The sequence below is a fragment of the Mastomys coucha genome, unplaced genomic scaffold (assembly GCF_008632895.1).
Source record: "Mastomys coucha isolate ucsf_1 unplaced genomic scaffold, UCSF_Mcou_1 pScaffold20, whole genome shotgun sequence".
NCBI lineage: Eukaryota > Metazoa > Chordata > Mammalia > Rodentia > Muridae > Mastomys > Mastomys coucha.
The window spans coordinates 42,273,757-42,293,364 of NW_022196903.1; the positions used below are offsets into that span (position 1 = coordinate 42,273,757).

General features: G+C 40.5%; 1 protein-coding gene across 1 annotated transcript in view; it reads left to right on the forward strand.

Moving 5' to 3' along the window:
- The first annotated feature begins 191 nt into the window (after positions 1 to 191).
- Cul1 (cullin 1) overlaps positions 192 to 19,608 on the forward strand; it is an 80,109-nt gene continuing 60,692 nt past the window's right edge. The window contains exon 1 of the mRNA XM_031381082.1: positions 192 to 308. The gene's annotated coding sequence lies outside the window, so the exon portion shown is untranslated. The remainder of the gene's footprint in view (positions 309 to 19,608) is intronic.

The following is a 19,608-nucleotide window of genomic DNA, read 5'->3' on the forward strand; positions in this document are numbered from 1 at the left end:
CCGGCCCTCCCTCCCTCCCCCACGGCTTCGCCCCGCGGTCGCCAGAACCGGTGAAGTCGGGAGGGCGGGGAGCGGTGGAGGGACGGCAAGAGGGCGGAGGTTGCGTGGTGCAGGCGGCGGCGGCGGCGGCGGCGGCGGGAGGAGGAGGGCCGGCAGGCGGGCAGGGGAGGAGGAGGAGGAGCGGGCGCCGTGTCGCACGCAGCTCCAGGCGGGGCAGCCCGAGCGCTGAGGGACGCGGCCAGACCTCGGCGGGCCCCGCGAGCACTACACGCCGTCACCCGAGCGTCGAGGGGCGCCCGGAGATGCTGGTGAGTAGCGGCTCGGGCCGCGGTGGCGGGAGGCAGCGCAGGCCCAGGCGGAGCCGCGGCGTCGCAGTGACTCGGACCGCGGCGTCCGAGCCCGGGCTGCCGGCGAGGCCTGAGGCGGCGCGCCGCGGCTAGGCGGAATGGCGGCCGGGCCGGAGAAGTCGTGGGCGTAGGACGCCGAGGGCGGAGCGGAGCGGAGCCGGCAGGCCCGGCCTGAGTCACCGGGCCGGCCAGGCTCGGCCTGGGCCGGGACTCGCAGGGCCAGGCCCCGGCTACGCACTGGGAAAAAAAGCCGGACTCAGCGCGGCCTGTGGCGCCGGCCTCGGCGCCTCACGCGCCACCCCTCCCATCCCCTCGGCCCTGGTGGGTTCCGCTTGGCCGGGGCGGCTCAGGGCCGCGGGACTCGTGCTCTTGGGGATCCCGGGGCACTCATTGTTGCGACGGTGCGGGGCATGATTATTGGGTAACAGTGGTGCCCCGGGCTCCGTTCTCTCCGGGAGCGTGGCCGAGCAGGCGCGCCGGGATGCGGTGTGCTTTTCTAAAGGAACGGAGCCCCGGGGCGTCCGCCAGCTCTCCTCGGTCGAGCTGGGCCCTGTGCGGCGGCCTCGGCTCGTTCCCGGTCCCGGCGGGAGCGCGCGCTCTGACCCCAAAGGTAACCGGGCACCGGGCCAAGAGGACCGTGTCGGGGGCCGGCGACTCTGCGGGCCTCCATTCTTAAATCCCGCGTGGTCCGGAGAACCCCTCTCTCTGTCACCTGTGCACTGTGCTCCTCAGGAGATAATTAAGAAAGCCAGGAGCGCTTGCACTCCGATTTCTTGAGCCTAATCCCCAAAGTTGAGGGAGCTAGGTATGCCAAAGAGAGGATTCCTCTTTTCCGACGAGGTCACTGTTGATACTTGAAGTTAGTTCACAGTCGTTGGGGGTTTGTGGTAAGGGCACGCATGCTGAAATGCAGTCAAGTTGTTCAAGTGTTTTTAGTTGCCCTGGGTGTACTTGCTCTTTGCTGGAGTAGCATTAAAACAGCCACATGCTAAGAATGGAATAAATGATTATTGTTTTAGAAAGGCATTGGGGTGACAAAAAGAGGAACTTAAGTTCCTTTTACTTCAATTTTTAGGACCTAAACCTAACACTCTGAAGAAGCCAGTGTAGTTGAGGAAAAATAAGGGTATAAGGTATTTCTTTGTTTGAAAAGATTTTAAGATTTCTTATTTTACTTAAAACTTATATTTTTTGCTTACCATAGTAAGTTGAAACAGTTATATCTCATTTTAAATTCTGAGTATGCAGCTCAACACTGGCTTGCTTTATCTTCTGTTCTGCCCATTTTTGGAGGTTTTGGGGAGCACTTACTAAGCCTTAAGCCTGGGAGAAAAGGCTGAAGTGCCTTCTAAAAAATGCTAACCTTTCTCTTTCCTCCCCCGTTGGCATCATCTTTAAAAAACTGTTTAGCCCAAAAGCCAACCAATTTTAGATATGCTAGGGTGTTTGTAAAATACATCTTTCCTGAGCCTCATGGTCAGACCCTGGAAGGTGTGGCCCAAATTCCTAGTATGTCACATACATCTGAAGTCTGAGCTAATTTGGCCAGGTGTCTTTAGATACATAGACTCTGTTGTTCAGGGAACTCCACCTTCTTGCTCTAATTAATTTTGTCAGTGCAGGCTTATTTCCCATACTTGTGACTATGAAATCATTGAAGACAGGGAATAAGTCCTTTACTTTGTATCCTTCAGATAACATAGAACATGACCTTGGTGGTACCATGAATGATTTTTTTTTTTTTGGACTAACTCTAAATTAATCCTAGTGTTTTAATGCTCCCCTTCATTTTGGCTGCAGAAAACATAGTCACTGTTGCTGCTGAGCTTGTTAAAAGTGCAAGTTTACTATTATGTTGCATGCTTCTCTAGAGTGAAACTGTCATCTTTCTTGTGTCACCCCTTCCACCCCCATAACTATATACTGTGTCCTAGGGAAAAATTGTTGAGGGTTTCTTTAGTTGTGGAAATCCAAGCAGTTTGTAAAATTAAAATTAAATCATTCTAATTTAAGGAGTCAGTATTTTTTTAAAACAAGTTTGTTTACCCCTTTGCCTTTGAAATAAAGCAGGTTAGTATTTGAGGCTGTCCCTTGCTGGGGAGATAGGCCAGCCCAGTTGTACCAAAAGTTTCTGTGGGAGGATAAGGGAACTTCATTTCAGCAAGGAAAACTATGTCTAAATGAACAAACCTGAAGTCAAACTATAGTTACTTGGCATTCTTAAGATTTAATTTGTTAGGGCCCCCAAAAGTTACGACTGTCTTGAAGTTTGAGCACTTCATAAGTCCCAAAGCCTAGTCTTTTTTACCTTTACCAATGAAGTCATGGGATGAATTGATTTTGAGAATCAGTGGTTTCATTTTGAACTTATCCTTTAGGTATGCTTGGGCAAAAAAAAAAAAAAAAAAAAAAAAAAAAAAAAAAGCTGTTAACCATCTATTTTAGAGGACAGTTCTAAATTCATCTTTTTTTTTTTTTTTTTAAAAAAACATGTATGTGCATGTGAAAGCCAGAAGACAAACTTCATAGTCTTTACTCTATCTTGTGGGTCCCAGGGATCCCTTAAACTTGGCAGCAGTTCCTTAGACTTGGCAGCAAGCACCTAAGGTAGTGTTTAAGTGATAGTATCTAACTTTTAAGTCCTTAAAATATGTGGATTCCATGGGTACGTAACCAATGAGACATCGGAGAACTACCTTATAGAACATAATATATCATTCCATGTTTGACCATAGGGTTATGAAAAGCCCAGGTTTGATAGTATTTAATTTTTCCCTTGGGAAATCTGGACAGAAGGAAGATTTCTGTACTCTGACTTCACTTACACTGCAGCTTGATTGTACTTCTGATCTGCTCTGGGTTAACATCGCGTCTTTTTCTTTTCTTATCACTCAGGCATCTCCATCTCAGGAAAATCTGGCCTTGCCATTCTGTCTAGGACCTTTCCCTAGGCCCTCACCATGTCCAGTCTGTGGTACTATCCCAGTGCTTAACCTTCTGATGACATGTGGTGGTTTCTTCTGTTAGACTGACTTTACCTAGGGGCAGGGTAGAATAAATCTGACCCTATTACCTAGCACAATGCTCATGCCAAAATCCATGTACATCCTCCTACTTCAAATCTTGACAAAGCCATGTGAAGTCTGAGTATTGACATTTAACCCTCCTTGTAGAAAATGGAAGTGTTCTGGGCTTTGGGTAGTTTCCATCAAGTCTGTGAAGGTGTGAAGCCCCAGGAAGGGGGAGAGCAAGATGGTGATCCCAGAGCTAGAACTTTTAAACCTTGAAAGTCTGATGTATATGAAATTAAAGGAAAATTAGCAGAGATTGAAATAAAAGCGTCTTTAAGGATTCATGTCTGATCACACAACAGAATGCATCATACATAACTATGGTTGGCTCCCAAGAATGAGTTTCTTCTTCCTGGTCCTTTAGAAAACACTGGCGAGTACTTAGACAGTGATGGTATAGATATAAACAGTTGTGGAACTATGAGTTTCTTCTTCCTGGTCTTGTAGAAAACACTGGCGGGTACTTAGACAGTGATGGTATAGATATAAGCAGTTGTGGAACTTTGGGGCTATTGTTAAACTGGGTGTAATGTTATGACTCATTGGCCTTGCAAAAATTCTTAAATCCATTTAATAAGCTAATTTTTTAAAGGCCTGTGTCAGCAAATACTTTAGAAAACAGACTACCAATTTAAGTGTGTATAAAGTATGCAGTGGTTTAAGTAATTACAATTGTAAAGTAGTGGTAATTTTAGGTGAGCTTGTCTTTTAAAAATTTCTTATAAAAATTAGTAACAGAAATTATCAATTTCAAGTCTCAGGGTGGAGAAACTTAATAATACCAAAAATATAGAAGAACAGATTACTTCAGAATTTTAAAACTTCCTTGTGGTAAAATCTTGTAAACAGAATAAAAGGCAAATGACAAACTAAGAAAATGTTTTTACACGCAAATTTATTTTTTATACTATCAAAGGGGGCTTGTAAACTAATGGGAAAAAGATTTCTTACTATGGCAAAAAATGGGAAAATTGGAATAGGAAACATGAAAAATCTTGAGCTTTCCTAGCAGTATTCCCAGAAGTGGTAATCTGTGTTGTTTTAAATAAGTCACTTTGTAAGGAAGATGGAGAAGTATGCCTACTCATTGCTAAAAAGAATATAAATAAATATAGTTTTTTAAGTATATTTTTTAAAAAAGATTTGTTTTATATAAGTACACTGTCACCAACTTGAGGCACACTAGAAGAGGGCTTTAGATCCCATTACAGATGGTTGTGAACCAGTGGTTGCTGAGAATTGAGCTTAGGATTTCTGGAAGAGCAGTCAGTGCTCTTAACCACTGAACCATCTCTCCAGCCCATAAATATAATTTTTTAAAGAATTTTTTCGTAGCCGGGCGGTGGTGGCGCACGTCTTTAATCCCAGTACTCGGGAGGCAGAGACGGTTGGATTTCTGAGTTCAAGGCCAGCCTGGTCTACAGAGTGAGTTCCAGGACAGTGAGGGCTACACAGAGAAACCCTGTCTCGAAAAACCGGAAGGAAAAAAAAAAAAGAATTTGTGTGTGTGTGTATGTGTGTGTGTTTGTATGCACATATGTATATGTCCCATATGTATGCCTGGGCCCAGAGACCTTGTGAGCACAGAGGATAGACAACAACATTAGATCTCCTGTGACTGGAGTTAGGAGTTGCCATGTTGGTGTTGGGAACTGATCCTGGTTGCTCTAAACTGCTGAGCCATCTATCTCTTCAGCCCCAACTAAATATTTTTCAAGAGCAAAAAGTGGAGCAGAAATCTTCAAAATGATGTATAGTTTGAAATAGCTAGCCTGCGTTTAAGGACTTTGTTAACAGTATAAAAAGTGATCAATAGATTAGTGATTTTCCCCCTTGCATATGTGACTTAATGCCTTTTTCTTATGCATTAATTTTCAGTTTGGGGTTATTACAAATGACTATTTCATCATTGTTTAGGTAAATTCTTACATTTCTGTAATACTATATTGAATATTAAAGTACAAAGATTAAAATTATGTATAAAAGTTTTTAAGAGTGAGTGTATGCATTTTGGAAAGTAACTATGTTAGTGATTATTTTTAAGAAGTGGTTCATTTTAGTTTTTTTTTTGCCAACTTTTTATACTGCATATGTATATATATATACATATATATGTGTGTATATATATATATGTATATATATATATATAGAGAGAGAGAGAGAGAACTGGAAATACAATATAGTGGATTGGTTCTTCTTTGGATGGTTTTTGGAACAAGATGGTGGGGATGGAACCCGGGGGAGCCTCAAACTCTTTGTATGCTAGTCAAGTCCTCCACTGCTGAGCTACTTCTCAGGACAGTGAGATAATTTTCAAAAGCATAAATCCCAAGAAAATAGTAATAAAAGAACCACTGCCATGGAAGATCATTGTGCAGGAAGATCATTCTGCTTATTCAATGCAGAATTACTTGGTATTTGATTTACCTGTTCCTCCTTTCCATGTGTTAATAGATATGATTGAATGTCTGACTTGGTAGCCTGCTTCCAGTGGTCAAGTTCTCCTTTGTCTTCTGTTCTCATTCATTCTTGTGTCATCCTTCACATTCCTGCCATTAAACTGTCTTAATCTCATGAAGCTCAATGTGTTTTGTTATTTTATCGTTTATTTAAAATAGCCTTCATAGTGGAGGTTTCCTTTTCCTTTAAAAAAAAGTGTGTGTGTGCACGTGTGCATGTATGTATACGTATGTGTGTACACATATATGTGCACAGGCATGCTGTCACACAGTTGTGGAGGGCGGAGAGGACAAACTTGTAGCACTCAGTTCTTGGGATTAAATTTAAAGTCACCAAGCCTGCAGGCAGGTGCCTTTCCCTTCTGAGCCGGCTGGGAAGCTGAGTGTTCCTTTTCTTGGTGATAATTGAACTTCCCATTCCGTTTTGCATAGTTCATAACTCCTAATAATAGGAGATACATTTTAAGTTGAATGTTTAAATTATGATGCCTTCATTTATAATAATAAAACTTACTAAAAATTAATTATTTGACACAGTTCATGCTATAGCTTGGAAAACTGAAAGTTGCTTGGTTTGTTTAATGAGTTATTTGTGAAAAATCCTTTAACTTAGAAATACTATAGGAGTTAGGAGAAGATAGGTACATAGAAATGTGCATAAAATACACAGAAACTGTCACCAGATGTCAATGGAGAAGTACCTTCGTGCACAGAATACACTATCATCTCACTAAAATAGTTAGCTGTGCCTGATAGGTATCTTAAAGTCACAAAGTGGAGAAAAGGTACAAGAACTTAGATCTTCCTTCCTAGGGGTTGGAAAGAGGCCTGCTCTGGTCAGACTAGAAGGAAAGGTTTGGGATGCTGCATGAGCATGAGGTTGGTAAGCCATGGCGGAGACTCCTCAGTCCCAAGTGGAATCCTAGGAGTGGATTCGTATCCCAGGCTTACCTTTAGGAAGTATGAGACTGGTTTGGGAGAGAGATGGTAGAGGGTAATGAACTTCTCCCACCTTAAGGATTAAGTCTTTAAAAGCTTTGCTTACAGGTTAATGTTTTAGGAACACTGATGTTCAGCACTAAGCTTGTGCCAAAGACTTGCTGACTACGTGCTTTTGACTTACTGGCTGCCGCTCCTCACTTTTCTCCTTGCAAATGCCTTATATTGGGAGAGGTCCATCTTTGTTGTCCTGGTTAAAACTAATTTTGACATGTATCACAAAAATGTATAATGCTAATCATCATATAGTCTACTGAAATTCAACTTGAGGGCTTATTTGGTTAAAAAAAGACCTTATTTGGGTGAAAGAAATTATGCAGAGAGAGGTAGCTCACTATTATCAAGGGCCCCAAAACATACAAAAAGAAGAAAACTCATATAGCTGGTGGAGTAGTTTTACCTGTTAGCTCTTCAGTGTTAGCTTTGCACATGTTTTGTATATAATTGACTTTGCCTTGTACAGAGTTTTTTGTTTATTTTATTTTTTTAGTGTATATGGATGTTTTACTGCATGTATGTGGTGGTTTGAATAAAGTGGCTCCAGTAGGCTCATGTATTTGAGTGCTTAGTCACCAGGTTGTGGCACTATTTGAAAAAGATTAGAAGGATTATGAGGTATGGCTTGGAGTAGGTGTGGCCTAGGAGGAAATTTGTCCATACTGGGGTTGAACTTTGAGGTTTCAGAAGCCCACACCAGACCCAGGCACCCAAGTCCAGCATGCTCTTGTGTTCTCTCTCTCTCTCTCTCTCTCTCTCTCTCTCTCTCTCTCTCTCTCTCTCTCTCTCTCTCCCTCTCCCTCTCCCTCTCCCTCTCCCTCTCCCTCTCCTCCTTACTCCCCAACCTCTGTGGATTAGGATGCAGCTCTCAGTACTTCTCCAGCACCTGCCTGTATATGTTCTCTACCATGATGATAATGGACTGAGCCTCTGACACTAAACCAGCCCTTAATTAAATGTTTTCCTTTTATAAGAGTTGCCTTGGTCTTGGTAACTCTTCACAACAATAGAACAGGGACGAAGAAAATATACGAAGAAAATATATGTGTACCATGTACATGCCTGGTGTTAAGGAGGCCAGGAGAGGGTGTTAAATCCTCTAGAACTGGAGTTAACAGCTGTTTGTGAGACAGCATGTAGGTTCTGGGGACCAAACTTGGGTCCCCTGGGAGAGCAACAAATGTTCTTAACCACTGAGCTAGCCCATTTTGTTTTGTTTTTAATGTATGACATCACTTGGGATATTCCAAAGTTTTGATTTGTTTGTTTTGATTCTAATACTTTATAATGAGTAAACTCATCAACCTGTTAACTGCTTTTTAAGAATTAAAAAAAAAATACAAAAATTCCCTTATTAGTACACATGCAAAGGTCAGAGGACACTTTGAGGAATTGTGTTTCTCTTTCCACCATGTGGACTTGAAAATCTAAGATCATGAGGCAACTGCCTTCATCTGCTCAGCTGTCTCACCCTTGTGTATAAAATCTTAGTGCTGCTAAAACTATGGGGGAAATCTGGATTTTGTAGTTTTAGTATTCTTTATCTTAAAAAAAAAAAAAAGTGTATTTTCACACGGAAGCGTGAATAATGGGTTTTTAAAGCTACTTGAAGATGAGCTTGAAAGCCTTTCTTGAGCAATACCCAAGTAAGTGAAGCAAGTTATGTGACAACAAAAGTACTGAAAGTGTCGCAGTTTGGTTGTTATAGATGTACTGGGGCCTTGGTAATGATAGGCAAAAAACTATTGAGCTATAATTGATTTCTTTGTTTTTTCCAGCATGCTCCCTGCCAAAATGTCTCTAGAAATTGTATGGGTTGGCCTTGAACTGTCTTTGCAGCTTATGTTGGCCTTGGGTTTGGGAAAGCTTCCCTGACTTCCATAGTAGCTGGGATTATTAGGTCTATGCCATTAGTTCTAGTCACCAGCATGGTTTAAGTTTAGTCCCCTACTTTAAACTAAAGTATAGCAGTAAAGACAGTGTGTGGCTTTGTGTAACACTGGTTAAAATTGGTATGAGAGTAGAGAATACAAACACTTTTGCATGGAGGTTGTGCTTCTTGTTTATTTAAAATATAGATGTTGCCGGGCAGTGGTGGCGCACGCCTTTAATCCCAGCACTTGGGAGGCAGAGGCAGGCGAATTTCTGAGTTCGAGGCCAGCCTGATCTACAGAGTGAGTTCCAGGATAGCCAAGGCTACATAGAGAAACCCTGTCTTGAAAAAACTGAAAAAAAAAAAAATAAAGATTTAAAATATAGATGTCAGTATTCTCTAGTTTAGTTGTTGGTACTGGACATTGAATCTAGGGCCAGACTTCACTTATTGCAGATGTCAATTATTGCAATTATTGAGACTTTAGTGTATCTCTTCTGCCTCTCAACAGTACTTAAAATCCTAGCTTGAGGTGGGAGGATCATTGGAGCCCGGAAGTGTGATGTCCTCCTGGATCCAGTTATGACTAGAAACTGGTAACTAGAAATCCTAGTTATCCTTATATTTTGACAGATAAAAGTAAGTTATGCAAGTTATGAAAATGATTTTGTAATTGGAAAGAAAGCCATGAATCTTGATTAGGAACAAGCACAGTTAAAGAAAAACCTCCAGCTTATACAAAATACTAGAGGCTTATTTGTTTGAAAAACATTTTTTAAGGGGAAGTTGATATTGCAGGATGTGAGCGATTCTGTCTCCAAAACAAAACCCAAAGGCATCTGAGGGGTACTTAAGGTTGTCCTCTAGTTTGCGCATACACATGGACATAATGGCTTTTTGTAAATGTAGCATGACCACATGCCTAAAACGGGGCAACAGCAGAAGGTACATCAAACTTATTGTGAACTCTTGGGTGCTTCCAAGATTACTATCCAAGATTACTTGCCCAGACTGGGGCAAGATTGGTGTGCTTGACCTCTCATTTCTTTTCTTGAGGTCAATACAGTAGTAAATTGTCTTCAAATCAAATGATGTAGAACTCCTTAAAGGTGGTTCTGGTGTGAAGATCTATAACCTCAGCTACACAGTAGGCTAAGGCAAGATGATCACAGGTCAGGTTAGCCCCAGCATCTTAGTGACCTGCCTCAAAGTAAAAAATATGAAATGTGTTAAGGATGCAGCCATGTGGTACAGTGTGTGCCTAGTGTTTCATGATGACTCCTGCCACAAAAAAAAAAGAGGGAAAAATAAAAACCAAATAAGTGTGTATTCTCTTCAGCTAATTTGTAGTGGAGTAGGAAGATTGCTTGAATCATAGCCTAACTAAGTAAGGGGAATGGCCGATGAGTTTTCATCTGAGAGTTAGATGAGTTCTTTTAGCAAAATAGAAAAAGGGTGAGTTTTTGTTGCTTTGTTTTTAATTGAAAACCTTGAAGAGGTGATGAATAGCTGGATGTTTTCTTCATGATGTGCCACTTTAAAACTCTTATTGAGCAGGTAGTTTCTCAGGTCTCGAATCCACTGACCACAAAACAAAGTGGTCATGTGCACATGAGTCCGTGGAAACTGACTGAGTAGAACTTGTGGGGACTATGAATTAAAGTCTATTGCTTGCTTGTACATCTTAGCTGAAGCAGTTCTCATGGACAAACTTAGGTGACAGAAGGAGAGAGACAAGGGACCATTACAGTACAACTCTGCTGGGAATATTTTGGTGTGGATTTGGGGGCCGTACTGGCTCCCTATCATATCAAAATATTGTGGAATTTAATGCAGCATTTATTTACTTTATTTTGACTGGAAAGCCAGTATTGTCTCCTACAATGAAAGCTCAGCAGCGAAGAGATCTGCTAGTAAGTTGTGGAGTAAGAATTTCAAGTTCCATAAACACGTTTGTCTTTGAAATACTCTGGTAGTGTTTCTATAGTACTGGAGGCATCCGCATCAGAAATGTTTAAAATCAGAAACTTTGAGGACCAACTCAGTGCTCTGGGTACATCTATAGATGACTATCTAGAGTAGCCTAGGATAGTAGTCCTTTCCACCAGCTAGAATCCTGAACTCAATAAAAAGGACAAAGTCAGCTAAGCATAGACTTCATCTGCTTTTGTTCCTAACTGTGGCTTTACTGTGAACAGCTGCCTCGTACCTGCCACCATGCCTTCTCTTCATGATGGACTGTTCCTTTAAAAGATTCAGAGGAAAGCCCTCCTTCCTTGGGCTGCTTTTGTCATATTTTATAACAGCAATAGAAAAAAATAACAATACAATACATTTTCATAATAACCAAAATAATACATTTTTATAATAACATGTATAAATGTAAACCCTACTTAATAAAACATTGATTACCCAAATAGCAATAATTATTAAGAAAGCCTAATTTTGAATTAAGAAAATAAGTATAACATTTAATATTAGTATTTTTTGTTTATTAATGTTTTCTGTCCTGTAGAATACAAGTGTGTTTCACAAGTACAATAAAGAAACTAATAGTGAATTTCTGATTTCCTTTTTAAGGAAAGTTTTACAAACACTACATGAATAAATTCATCCTAGGATTGCCCTTGTGTTTAATGGATTATAAGCATTTTTTAGTAAATGCATATGAATTAGAAGCTTATGAGTTTTAAGGAACATCTTCCACTCTTAAATTTTAGAAGGAAGAATCAATCAACTGTGGGGAGGGTTCCTACCATGTCCAAGTTGTATTTTTACCTACAGGGTCTTATCTAATCTTTTTACATCAATTCTGAGAATTTGATGTTTACTTTCCCTCCCTCAGTCTTTCTTAAGGTGAAACTTGTTTATATTTCTGACATACAGCATGATAGTTTTTTCTTTGTTTTGTGGTTGAGACCTAGGGCCTCAATGCATGCCAGACCAGAGCCCCTCTCTGGTCTGTGATGTTATATTTCAGATCCCCTAAAAGTGGCTAAATAATGAAACCGTTATAAATAATTTTAATAACCACATATTTATCCTTTTGTAAGAATTTTCAGGATTTCCTTTTAGTACTTCTCTTTTTTCTTGTTTTTCAGCATGTATCCAGTATGTTATTACCTACAGTCACTATGCTATGTAGTAGCTCTCTAGATCTTATTCATGTGCTATAACAAACTGAATCCCTTGAACAATACCTGCACTCCTCCTCCTCCTATAATCTCCACACCCTGCGTTTAATATTTAAGGGTTCCTTTAAAATGAATGAAGTCAATAAGAACTGTTCAGTATGGAAGGACCCAACTGTTTTGACTTCTAGGTGAATCTGCTAGTCACACTTAGGTTTTGCCATGTTTATCTCATCAGCAATTGGTGTGTATGTTCAATGCCATCTGGTGGTGAGCTGACTTGGGGGTGACAGTGTTGAGGTTGCCAAAAGGACTTATTGAAGTGAGTGGAAAGCAGAAAAAGAAACATGCTGCAGCAGAATATGCTGTTTTGTATCAGGCTGTGAATTCATGGTCACATCAATTCAGCAAAGAGACATACAGAAAGGTTGATTATTTTTGAATAAAGTATGTTGTTTAATTTTGGTAATTGAGGCATGATAGTTATCATAACTTCCCATTTATTTGTAAGTTATACTTGCATTCTAGCTTGAGAACTTAAAACTCACATCTCATTCTAGTGCTCTAGTGGGGTATGGGAGTAAGTTCTCACATCTGAGATGTTCTGGGGATCCTGCTGTGACAGTGGTCTCAGAAGAGGTAGTGTCTGTTTTCTGTTAGCATCAGGAATCCACCATACTCTTCTCAGAATTGTTTGGAGTGGGCTGGTTTCCATTTTCACTGGGCTGCCAGCTGGTTTCCTTATCAGTTTAGTAGAGCCCATGCCTGCCCTGAGTATTGAGGATTGAACCCAGGGCCTGTGCACACAGCACTCTACCATTGGCTATTAATTCATCTAGAGTAACATTCTTTAAGGCCACACCTATCTCCAGACACTTACTACAATGACTTTTTCCAAACAGATCTTTTTGTTGGTAGGTGGTCAACCTTTGTGCTGTTGCACTCATCACACTGTATCTGGCACAACTTAGGAGATCCTATGTCCCAGGGTTATATTGTAAGTGCCAGTCCTCATCTCCATTCTTTTTTTATACTTTAGAATATTGTCCAGGCTGATGTCTGTTCTTGTGCAGTTTTGCTTATATCTTGAGGTGTGGTTTCCTTTAGGCTTCAGTTATACGTTTTACTCTTTTACACATATTTATTTTGATGTTTTATGATGACACACTTATGGAATTTCAGGAATTGATTCTCTCCTTTTACCGTAAGAGCACAGGATGGACAAGCTCAGGTCATCAGGGTCAGGACAAAGACCTTTACCCACTGAGCCATCTTACTGGCCCAGTTTTATATTTTTAAAAACTGTCTGCTTGGGCATTTTCATTTTGTTGTTCTTCTCCAAGTTAATATATGTAAAATTAAGACCCTTTATCTTCATTCTTGAGTCATGCCTCTTCATGTAACTTATTGCTCATACAAGGTTGTTTTAGGCTTCTTTACTTTTGAGGTTTTGCAGCATGAGAACTTTCAAATCAAGTGTTCGGTTTAGTACTGCAGGAAGTTTCACAGAAACCCACTAACAGGTGTCTAAATGATGGTTTCGCTGGTCTAGAATTGTTATGAAATAGCATACTTTTGAACGCCATGCTTGTTTACAATGTGGTGTTGTTAGATGATTGCCTAAACAGGGCACAGTTGGTTGTGATCATACTGCCAACTATGGTCTGAACCTGTTTCTATAGCTCGTAATAATTTTTTGATTTTTAAAATTTTATTTGAGTGTTTTGCCTATATGTATGTGCATGCATCACAATCATGCATGGTACCTGAGGAGGTCAGAAAGGATGTTAGCTTTCCTGGGACTGGAGTTTCAGATGGTTGACAGTCATCATATGGGTACTGGGAATGGAAACTGTGTCCACTGAAAGAACAGTCAGTGCTCTTCTGAGCCTTTGCACCATGAGAAATGTTCAAGTGTAAGACCTGTCCACTAGAGACTAACATTTACTTCCCACTTTAAAGGTAATGAGTGAATTCTCTTGTAATCTCAATATTGGTGAGTATAAATGATACTGGCAGTAGCTGTAACTAGCCAAGAAAATCACAAGTTTCTTTTTGCCTGCCTCTCTGTCTCTGTCTCTCTCTTTGTCTTTGTCTCTGTTTCTCTCTGTCTCTCTCTTTCTCTCTCTTTCTCTTTCCCCCCCTCCGCAACCTTCCCTCTCTTTCAAGACTGGGTTTCTCTGTGTATCCCTGGCTGTTCTCAAACTCACAGAGATCAGTCTGCCTCTACCTCCTGAGTGCTGGAATTAAAGGTGTCTCATTACTGCTTGGCCTTCACTACAGTTTCTTACTAATGAGCAACACTGCAAAGTGCTATTGTCTGTAGCCAGCCTTCATAATCAGGGAACTGTCACAATTCATACAGGTTAATGAAAATCAAGATGTCGTTTTCTTCATCATTCACAATGTCCCTGAATTTATCTATATATGAGTATGAAAGGGTGCATGTGTGTTCATAAGGAAGTCGGAGGATAACTTTCAGGAGTCAGTCCTCTCCTTCCCTGAACTCAGGCCATCAGTAGTACTTTACTACTGAGCTCTTTCACCAGCCTCACACCTCTGAGTTCTATCCGTGGACCCCACTGAAGTTTCTCTCATTTGACCTACTTCACCAGCTTCCTCCCCTGAAGCTGGATATTTTTTTTTTAATTTTTTATTTTTAGTTTATCTTCCTAGAAGCAAAAATATACTTGTGTCTGTATGTTAGTATTTGTTCTTCCTTATACATAGAAGGTCTCTGCTTTGATCAGCTAATGTCTGGTGAGAAATGCTGTGTGGTCAGTACCCAGAGGCTCTCCTCATTCCTTTGCATGACACCAATTGAAAAACACCTTTGTTTTTCATTGCTGATGTAGGTATTGAGCCAGTTTTCTCAATTCTCTTGTTAAAGCTCCTATTAGTTTTACTGCCTGTGCCCTTAGGTAAACTTCCCAAAGTTGTCAGACTAACATTTATAAACTCAGGTTAGTAGACCTCCCTGTCTAGCTGTAGACTAAAGGCCTTGTGTACACTTAGAACAGATGTACCCCTCCCTGCCTCTCACAGCTTTCTGTACACATTCTTCCCTCAGTCTTGTGTGATTCTCCCCCTTGTTCACTGTTCTTCCCTGTTTGTACTTCTGCTGTTGAGATACTAGTTACCCTTGCTAAAGGATGGAAAACATTCAGTTTAAAAGCCTTTCTTCTTGATCTTTGTGCCCAGACAAGACTTCTTTTCCCTTCTGAACTTGTGTTGCTATTATTACTATGTCTTTAGTAGGATAATGAATTATATATATCACATGACCAGTGAGTTTGGGTAAATCTTGGAAATTGTGTTTTTGCTTTACATATTGTTGCAAGGCAAGGTTTTAAGTTGGAGGGCTCAGTAATTTGACTTTTAGTGATAGGTTAAAGCATGTATATATGTAGAACTCAAGGCAGCTTGTAGAGATGTTCTTGTTCCTGTAAATGAACAAAACAACTCACAGAAATTTAAAGCTAGAGTGTTTAAGTTTAGTCTCCTCCCCACCCCCAAGGATTTATTTTTATACTAGTGTGTAGCAATTAATATTAATGTTTGTAGTAAATTAATATAGTGGCTTTTTTTCTTTATCAAAGCTAGTTCCTCAGTAATGACACAGAGACCAAGATTTACTTAATCAAGCTTTATCACATAAAGCCTGGGCAGTCATTGATTTATTTTAATCCTCTAAGCAAATCCCTGAGATAGTTGCATTTTAGTACTGGTCTGGGCTTTAGATGTATTTTCCCATTATGTCTTCTCTCCCTTATTCTTCTCTCTCCTCACTTCCCCTGGCTTGGTGAAATCCTGCCCTATTCTCTCTATTGCCTAGTTATTTGCTTTTCCAGCTTCTGTTGATAAGGCAGAGAGTAAGTGATGGGCATTGTTTGCATTATAATGCTGTGTCCAGATTGCAACAGAGCTATGGGGGCAGATAAATCAGCATTTGAGTAACACAAAGATAAATATTACAGAGTGCACAATAACATTGTGCCTACACTAGTATTTGATGAGTATTTTACCTGTATGTGTGTCTGGTGCCCAAGTATTCCAGAAAAGGGCACTGGGTCTCTTGGAATTAGAGTTAAGAATGGTTGTGAGAGCTATTTGGATGCTGAGAACCAAACCCTGTCCTATGAATGATCAGCCAGTGCTCTTAACTGCTGAGCCATCTCTCTAGTCCTCCTTTCTCCCTTAATAACTTTGTTTAGGTCTTGTATATCTTAAAGCACACCTGTTTAAATTTATGATTAGATTATCTCTAGGGAAGTTAAAGTTATGCAGCCAAGGATACATATAATTTAGAATGTTTCTTTCTACAATCTTAAAGATTTCTGTGCCTGTTTGCAGTCATTCTCAACTTGGACCTAGGCAAACACTAATCTCCTTTCTGTCTAGGGATGGTTTTATTTAAAATGGGTAGCATGGGGGATAAAACAGTATTCTACCATTGAGCCACTTTGTCAGTACTGATTTAATTTTTATGTGCTTCAAATCATAGTTGTTTGAATAGAAGTTCCTTTCACTTGTGTTTAAAAGAGATAATTTAAATTTTAAGTGAGAGTATCATGAGCCTTGAATTTCAGTACTGAAACATTGAATAGTAAATGCTGTCCTTAGTGGATGTGCAAAAAAGAATGCTGATTTTTCAAATGTACAGGTTATATGTACAGCATGCCAGCTTCTGTTCTGGTGTGCTTAAATGGATTTACAAAAATGGTAAAAATTAAAAATAATTATTGAAGATTCAAACAAAAGTTTTGAATAGATTTGGAAGTATGAGTAAAAGTCAAGGCTGTGTAATGACCTGCTCACTTGGCAACAGTGTAGACTTCTCTGTACCTGCACCATGAACCTTTTCAACTGTCTTTTTGCATGGATCTTTTGGGAGCACCTAATGCTAGTTGTAATATTGAATTACGAGTAAATCTTGGATACAGGCTCCTTTAGGTAGTGGAATAAGAGGCTTCATAACAAAGCAGCATGTGGCAGGGGATAGAATATAGATTCCAGAATTTCAAGTTTATGTTGAAATCTTTGCCATTCAGTAATTGAATTTGAGCAAATTATTTGATGTCTCTGATCCTGAGGTTTTTTTGTAAGATGTAAATGGTGTCATGCTACTCTGGAGGCTCTTGTGTTTTGGGCAGCAAAGTAAGATCCTACCTCTAAAACAAAACAGAAATGCTGCATGGGGCAATCCAGTGTAATAACCTATAGTGAATTTTAGTTTCTTTCCTTCTGTGGTCCATAAATGGGCATGGGATAGTTCTATATGGTAGAATGGTCTGAGAATGGTTGGGGAGCGGGTAAGTACATCAAAAGCAGCTTGTAGAAGATTGGAATTAAATCACTTAACAAAGTGTATATTTCTCTACTGTAGAGATTTTTCTGGGGCAGCAGTTTAGAAAATTGATTAGAAGGGCAAGATTGGTGGCAATGAGATAGATGTTTTGATAAGAACAATAGGAATTAAAACAACTTCTCTTACCAGGGTGGGAAATACAAAAGTAATTTGTTTGAAGGATGGGAGATGAGTCAAGAGGTTAGTCTTGGCCTGTAAAAGATACCCTTTTCAGAGGGCTCTGGGGGAAATGACTGGTGTGGTGTGTAAGTGCCTTAAGGAGAAAGTGATGCTCTCCCAGTTTTGAGTTGACCAACAGAGCCTGGGATGTCAGGGAGAAAGAAGGAAGCAAAGAGTGCCTAGGAGTTTTCAGATGAGATTTTGCAATGAACTTGCCTTCATTTTTGTTTGTGCCCTAAGATTGGGAGACTAAGTATAATGGTGACTGAATAATTGGCAGAGGAACTTGAGAGCATTCAGGCTCTGTGGTTCAGGTATTGCTGGCTTCTTTGAGCCAAGTATACAGAGAACTTTTGTCAGGAAAGAAATGAAGGTAGAGGCCAAGGGAAAATGTGGCTTTTGAAGAGATCAGAGCATTAAAAATAAGCTAAGTACTTAACATGGCTCAATAGGAAAAAGGTTTGAAGGCATAAAAATTAGTTAGACACCATCTACCACAGACTCAAGGGTATGGACGAGTACATTAAACTAACTTTCTTTTGAGAGGAATATGATAGGGGGTACCCTGCACCTTAGAATTTCCCCAAAGTTAGCTCACCATACTTAACTATCTAGTACTCCAAGGCCAATGTGATTTTTTATCCTAAAGGCCCCAGTCTGACAGACTTTGAATGCATGGTGTGGACTTTTCTTGTGTGGAAAAATGCCAGAGAATGAGATCTTTGAGAATACACTCAGACTTCAAAGGAAATCTTGGAAGGCTAGGCAACCAGTGACAGAATCAGAAGACCCTTCAGTTAGCACCTGTGGTGCATAAAACTCAAAGGTGAAGTGTAACCCTGTTTGTAGATGCCAGGAATTTGGCACATTTCCAAGGAAAGCAGAGGCCCTAGATAAAAAACGTGCTAACATAGAGCCTGGGTGGACTGCAGTAGGATGATCCTCCGTATATGGGTGCTGAAGCTGTTTGACACAGCTCGAGATACTATTGCATCTCTGAGAATTGCTTTCCCTTCTAGATAGCAATCTTCCTGTGGTCCTATCTTTTTTTTTTTTTTTTTTTTGTCTCCATTTTCTACCTTTTAGAATAGGAGTGGTAAAAGTTCTGTGCCATTGTATCCTAGAATTGTATAATTTGTTTTTGGCTTTACAGGGGCTCACAGTTGAGTTTACCTTGCCGGGCCAAAGGAAACTTTGAGCTTGGACTTTGAACAGTGTAGGAACTGTGAAAACTCTGAAGAATCTTGGTGGACTGAATGCATTTTGCATTATGAGATAGGTATGAGCATTTTGAGTGCCAGGGAAGATATGTTTGGGTGTCAGGTTGATGAGAAGTAGACTTGTGATGGCTAGTTTTGCTTGTCAGCTTAATGGGGTTAAGAAGAGCCTGAGACATTAGTAAGCACAATTCTGCGTGTATTTGTGAGGGCCTTTTTGGGAAGGGTTAACCAAAGAGAGAAAACTACTCCTGAAGGTGATTGGCATTCAGCCTCACCTCCCTGCCAGGATGCCCAATAGACTTCTGAAACTGTGGCTAACATTCTTGTTCTTTTAAATTATACCAGGTATTTTGTCATAGCAGTGAAATAGGTAACTAATTAATTAACTATTATGGCTTATTTGTGAATTCTGCTAGTGGATATGTGGGCTGTTATAAATATTCTTTTCTTTTCTTTTTTTAACTTGATATTTTCTTTATTTACATGTCATACAATATCTCCTTTCCCAGTTTCCCTTTTGAAAAAAGAAAAAAATAAAATAAAAAACAAACCAAAAACAAACTCCTGTTCCCTCCCCCGTCCCCATGCTCGCCACCCTGCCCTCTCCTGCTTACTGGCCCTGGCATTCCCCTACACTACGGCCTAGAACTTTCACAGGGCCAAAGGCCTCTCCTCCAATTGATGACAGATTGGCCATTCTCTACTATACATATGCTGCTGGAGCCATTAGTCCCACCATGTGTACTCTTTGGTTGGGTGTTTAGTCCCTGGGAGCTCTGAGAGTTCTAGTTAGTTCATATTGTTGTTCCTCCTAAGGGGTTGCAAACCCTTCAGCTCCTTGGGTCCTATCTCTAGCTCCTTCATTGGGGACCCTATACTCAGTCCAATGGTTGGCTGTGAGCCTCTACTTCTGTTGGGCACTGTCAGATCCTCTCAGGAGACAGCTATATCAGGCTCCTGTCAGCCAGCACTTGCTGGCATCCA